Source organism: Alosa pseudoharengus, unplaced genomic scaffold (genome assembly GCF_046254945.1).
Source record: "Alosa pseudoharengus isolate Yale_2024_CS ecotype anadromous, Long Island Sound unplaced genomic scaffold, YU_APseudo_1.1 YU_APseudo_1.1_scf_11, whole genome shotgun sequence".
Taxonomy (NCBI): Eukaryota; Metazoa; Chordata; class Actinopteri; order Clupeiformes; family Clupeidae; genus Alosa; species Alosa pseudoharengus.
Genome location: NW_027468576.1, coordinates 40,380,952 through 40,387,122, shown reverse-complemented (window position 1 = coordinate 40,387,122; position 6,171 = coordinate 40,380,952).

Sequence of the window (6,171 nt, the reverse complement as noted above, 5' to 3'; positions counted from 1 at the left end):
CTCTATTGATTTTAATGAGTAGGCCTAGGCCTTAAAGTTACAGTATTTCTATCACAATTTACCAGACTTTGACCTTTTGTCGGTTTTTAACAAAATTCTGACTATGATTGTTCCTTGTATTGCATTATGAGCACTGCGCCTATTGCACTCTACTGCCTTAAAGGAGAATTCCGGTGTGATATTGACCTAAAGTGTGTTGAAACATGATACCGAGTGTGAACGTATGTCTCATAGCCTATCTCGGCTTGTCCCCTGCACTCCAAAATCTGAATTTAGTCACGATAAGTCGAGTGACGAGTAAGAATGAACAGGTATGATAAGGGATCAGATTCCAAAAATAATTCCGTGGAAATGCATGGATTCCAGTTGCTGCTACTGGAAGAAACTGGAATCCATGCATTTCCACAGAATTATTTTTGAAATCTGATCCCTTATCATACCTGTTCATTCTTACTCGTCGCTCTACTTATCGTGACTAAATTCAAGATGGCTGCAAACGCTAAACTTCGTGAAGATACTGTCTGTATAAATCGTCTTGTAAGTAAACTACCAGTGCTTTTTAAAAGTTCTCAATGTCTCGTTTTAAATGTCAGGGCCTTCGGTAGTCTACCAATGAAGTGTGGAGATACATTGAGCCTCGTAAATGGTGTAAAACAGTGATTTATTTGCATGGCTAGCCCGATGCCGAAGCACCACAATTGAAAAAGCTGTTGGTAGCATCGGCTAACTAGCGCCAGATTTTGGAGTGCAGGGGACAAGCCGAGATGGGCTATGAGACATACGTTCACACTCGGTATCATGTTTCAACACACTTTAGGTCAATATCACACCGGAATTCTCCTTTAAGCCTAGCTCAGTCATTATGCTATACCACATCTCCCTCCATTGGAAGAGCAAGCTGCATTGAGCGTAATAAACTGCATTTAGAATGGCAAATCCATATTTCTAGATATTTTGGTGAAAGTAACTTAAAAGTAATGCAATAGTAGTGTAATGCCTTACAATTCAGAGACAGTAATATTATAATGTAACAAATTACTTTGAAATGACAGTAATAAGTAATGCATAGTACATTACGTTTTTGAAGTAACTTGCCCAACACTGCTCACACGCCACACCCCCGATTTCTCACGCTGAAGTGTCAACCCGGTCGGTCAGATGCCTGAAAAATGAGTTTAGCCTATCTATATAGATCTACCTGTTGAGCCACGGTTATTCTTTCAGAGACGGTGAGAAGGTTCAAGAGCACCCCCTGTCTGTGGAATTTTCTCAATTTTTCTCACATTTGCGATGCTACTTCAGAAGCCATCCCAGGTAGCCTAGAAATCTAGACGCACCCTCGCCCGCATTGAACTGGTAGGTCAAATACCTGGCAGATGAGGTTAAACTAAACTAAACCTATACATATGATATCACACATCATATGAACGTGCGGAATCTAGGCTTTCCAATGATATTAGCGCCAAGTTGCTGTGATAAATGGTTCGCGAGAAAATTAACATTGAACTGACGTGCAATTTAGGCTAATCATATTTGCATTTTGCACACAGTGCACACCCATTACTCTTGGTGTAATATTTCACTAACCCTTCACACAACACGTGGCAAACCCAATATCACAATACACGGCAAACCATACGAATACGAGGATATAAAGCATGCCTCTGTGCAATAAGTGGTTCCTGAGTAATCCGGTTTTGAAATTGCAACACATTTCTACATAGCCTCATTGGGGCGAAATTATAATGTATTCTAATGTAAACTATTTGTCAGTAGGCCTACATACATTTTTGTAAATTGCTCAGCCATAGATTATCCCACTATCATGGTTCTTATATTGTCAGGTTCCAGCCAATCCCATTACAGATAAATGAATATATTTATATTGGCATGCTTCCTAGTGACATTAATGCAAAAATATGAAGAAAATCAAATAACGAGACACAAATATTGATATAAAGCCTGACATAAGCCATATGCAAACATTCACATCATGCAGATCCTGAAAAAGGAATAGCATGTAGGCTATGGCCATTACAATGACCATTACAACTAGCTGAATAACACAGGTGACCACTTCTGCATAATTTCATGGAGTGCTGAAATGTACACACATTTTTGAACATTTCTGAACTGTGAAATGTAGCATATGTTTTTGTGGTTGTGAACTTATTGCAATATTATATCACCATAACTATTCCACCTGTGTGTGCATGGTTATAATTCTGAAGTGCAAAATAGCTTAGGCTACAGCACAAATATTTCCATAAAAATAAGCAAGTCTGACCTCTGAATTTATTTTGAAAGTGCACCTGATTGATGCATTTAAAAGTTAAAATATACAAACTTTTTAAAATTGTTAGTTTGGACCCCCCCACTTTTGCCGTGCGAAATACCAGTGCTGTTTTCAGCATCTGTTTAGTGCTTCATTGTCATTTTCATTGGATTCTCCCATTTGCGCGTAAATCGCTCATAAACTTTTTTTTTTATTACACGCATTCTCCCATTCTGCTTCTGTCACACACACGGTGACAAGCGCCAAATCCCCCGCAGTGTTGAAGAGATCAGTCGTCCCCCTCACTTTTGATAAGGTAAAAAGCCTTATAGGTACGCCAAATAAATAATAACTTATAGGTTTACGCTAGGCTAGGTAAAACTCCCCATTAACAGCATCACGTCACTAACCACAGCTAAGACTGCACAATCTCTATTCACTCTGTTGGATATCTGAAGCCAGTTTGTCTACTTAGATACTATAAATCCTCAAATTATGGCCGGGGTCTTAAGACAAAGTACAGGCCTTTAGGGGCAGGATTGTATTCGAGATAGCCCTTTATTTCTTATGCGAGTTTTATTTTGAGACATGCGTTTCTTGGAGCGGCATACTGGTAGGCCTTCAAAAGCATGACATTTTCGGTTTAGTTTGATATTTAATTTACTTTTGGACTGTTTGATTATATTGTTAAATGTTGGGACTGATGGGCACTGAAATCTGGGGAGGTATTTGATGATCACTATTACGTTCCATGTAGTTGAAAGAGTGTCGGGATTTCAAACAAACCATCCGCTTTCATGCGTTCATTGAACGTCCGCGGTGCTGTTATGGAAACCTTATTGAATAGCCAAGTAGCCTATATATTGAGTTATTTTTAAATTATGCATGATTTACTTTTTATTAATTTCGTAGGCTGGCTTTATTTTGTTATATAGAAGTATCTAAATAACCTGTTAAAATGTGCCAGAATTCAGGAAATTGCATCTAGTCCAAAAAAATATTTCTGGGGGAGGACCCCCATACCCCCCCCTGATATGTCCCACCCACTTTCAGAATGCCTCCAACGCCCATAGTCCTAGTAGTAGGCTAGATCCCTTTGATACCAATGTTCATTAAACTCTGGGACCCTGGTCCCAGGGATGGATTACTGCATGGGCCTTCCGGGCCCAGGCCCAGAGGCACAAGGTGTCAGGGGGCCCTGAAGCCCAAGCCTTTGCATGGAATCATTGCCTCAATATCAACACATCAGGATGTAGGCTATGAATCTGATTGAATTTAGTATTGCCCATCCCCAAAATGCACCAGAATACAGGAAATCACATTAAACAAATTAAAAAAATTCTGGGGGAGTACACCCAAACCCCCCTTCCACATATGCGACAATTAGTGGGGAGCCCTTACTGTAATACATCTGGGCCCAGGGGCCCGAAAGTTCATAATCCGTCCATGCCTGGTCCCTACACCTGAGAACCACTGATGTACGGTTTTTTTACTGTACGGTATAATGCTGAATGAGCCAAACAAAAATTTCCGCAGCAAAATTTTGGTTGGCCCCACCAAATCTCACTCCAAGGTTTTTTGAAAAGTTGGCAGCCCTGCTAATCACATTTGTTGACATTTAGCAACTGGGGCTTTGGTTCAGTCCTGAGCAGGGGAAGCCTGTGAGGGCAGTTCTTGGTCAGGCCTCTCTGAAGGCTGGCTGACCAAATCATGAAGAGAGGAAGGAAGTAGCAGCCCCATTTATTTCAATGGCCAATGCTAGGCTAGCTACTTCAGCCCCATTCATTTAAATGGCCAATGCTAGGCTAGCTACTTCAGCCCCATTCATTTAAATGGCCAATGCTAGGCTAGCTACTTCAGCCCCATTCATTTCAATGGCCAATGCTAGGCTAGCTACTTCAGCCCCATTCATTTAAATGGCCAATGCTAGGCTAGCTACTTCAGCCTAGGCTACCAGCCCCATTCATTTCAATGGCCAATGCTAGGCTAGCTACTTCAGCCTAGGCTATAAGCCCCATTCATTTCAATGGCCAATGCTAGGCTAGCTACTTCAGCCAATGCTACCAGCCCCATTCATTTCAATGGCCAATGCTAGGCTAGCTACTTCAGCCAATGCTACCAGCCCCATTCATTTCAATGGGCAATGCTGGGCTAGCTACTTCAGCCAATACTATCTTTAGAATTAATTGAGGGATTCGACTTGATGTAGCCGCCTGCAACCATCTTAAACTGACATGCATAACATGATTATTTCTGAGATTCTGATACGTTTTCAAACCGGAATTGTGCATGCGTCATGGTTAAAAACGTATCAGAATCTCAGAAATAATCATGTTATGCGGTCACATGAATCTAATATCTGACAGGTGGTCACTTCCGGCCACATTTTCACAAACAAGCCAATTAGGTGGCTCATTACTGCTGGACACAACAGTGTGTTATCTGTGGATTGGTGGATGAGCTGGCAGTTTGCATGCTGGGAGGATCAGCCAATCCACATAGATCGATGACATTATTTGTGGCCATCAGTAACGAGGCTCCTAATTGGCTTGATTGTGAAAATGTGGCCAGAAGTGAACACCTGCCAGGATGTTGGCGGCCATCTTAGATGCTAACTGGCTGAAGCTAACCTTAGATGCTAACTGGCTGAAGCTAACCTTAGATGCTAACTGGCTGAAGCTAACCTTCCTCATCCTGTGCCTCTGCTCCCGACCCTGATGTGAAGCAGTGGAGTCAGACAGCAGGTCTGTAGTCTGTCCTAAACTAGCAGTGGAGTCAGACAGCAGGTCTGTAGTCTGTCCTAAACTAGCAGTGGAGTCGGACAGCAGGTCTGTCCTAAACTATGAGCTCCATTTGTGTACTAAGGTGTGATGTCAGTGATTTCAGTTTGTAGGAGTTGTGGAAGGGCCGTTAATGTCCCTGAGTTCAGTTTGTCAGTTATGAATGGTGTTCTTGTCAGTTAGTTTTAATTTTATATGGTCTTCTTGTCAGTGAGTTTGAATTTTATATGGTGTTGTTGTCAGTGAGTTTGATAAGGTATGAATTGTATATGGTGTTTTTGTCAGTGAGTTTGATTCCTAGGGTATGAATTTTATATTGTGTTCTTGTCAGTGAGTTTGATTCCTAAGGTATGAATTTTATATGGTGTTCTTGTCAGTGAGTTTGATTCCTAAGGTATGAATTGTATATCTCACATAAGTTGTATGTGCTCTCAGTGAGTCAGTCAGTAAGATCATGCTATGAGCTGAGAGGTGTGTGTGTGTGTGTGTGTGTGTGTGTTGGGGGTGGGGGGGTTATAGATAGGAGAAAGTGCATAAGGTGATTCATAGGATAGGAGAAAGTGCATAAGTGCATTCTTCCTCTAGGCTTAGTGTAGGTGTGTACAGTATGCCCATACACTGAGAAGGTGTGAGTAAGTGTGTTCCTCTCTAGGTGTGTGTGTGTGTGCAAGAGAGAGAGAGAGAGAGAGTGTGTTCCTCTCTAGATGTGTGTGTGTGTGAGAGAGAGAGAGAGAGTGTGTTCCTCTCTAGGTGTGTGTGTGTGTGTGAGAGAGAGAGAGAGAGAGAGTGTGTTCCTCTCTAGATGTGTGTGTGTGTGAGAGAGAGAGAGAGTGTGTTCCTCTCTAGGTGTGTGTGTGTGTGATAGAGAGAGAGAGAGAGAGTGAGTGTATTCCTCTGTATGTGTGAGGGAGAGAGGGAGGGAGTTCCTCGCTAGATGTGTGTGTGTACTGTATGTATGTGTGTGTGTGCATGTGTTCCTCTCTAGGTGTGTGCGTGTGTGTATGTATGTGTGTGTGATTGTGTTCCTTTTTAGGTAATCATTCTTCTCAGAGACAATCCCATAAACGCTGGTGTTGGCTCAAATATGAACTCCTCAGGAGTGAACTTTGACTGTGT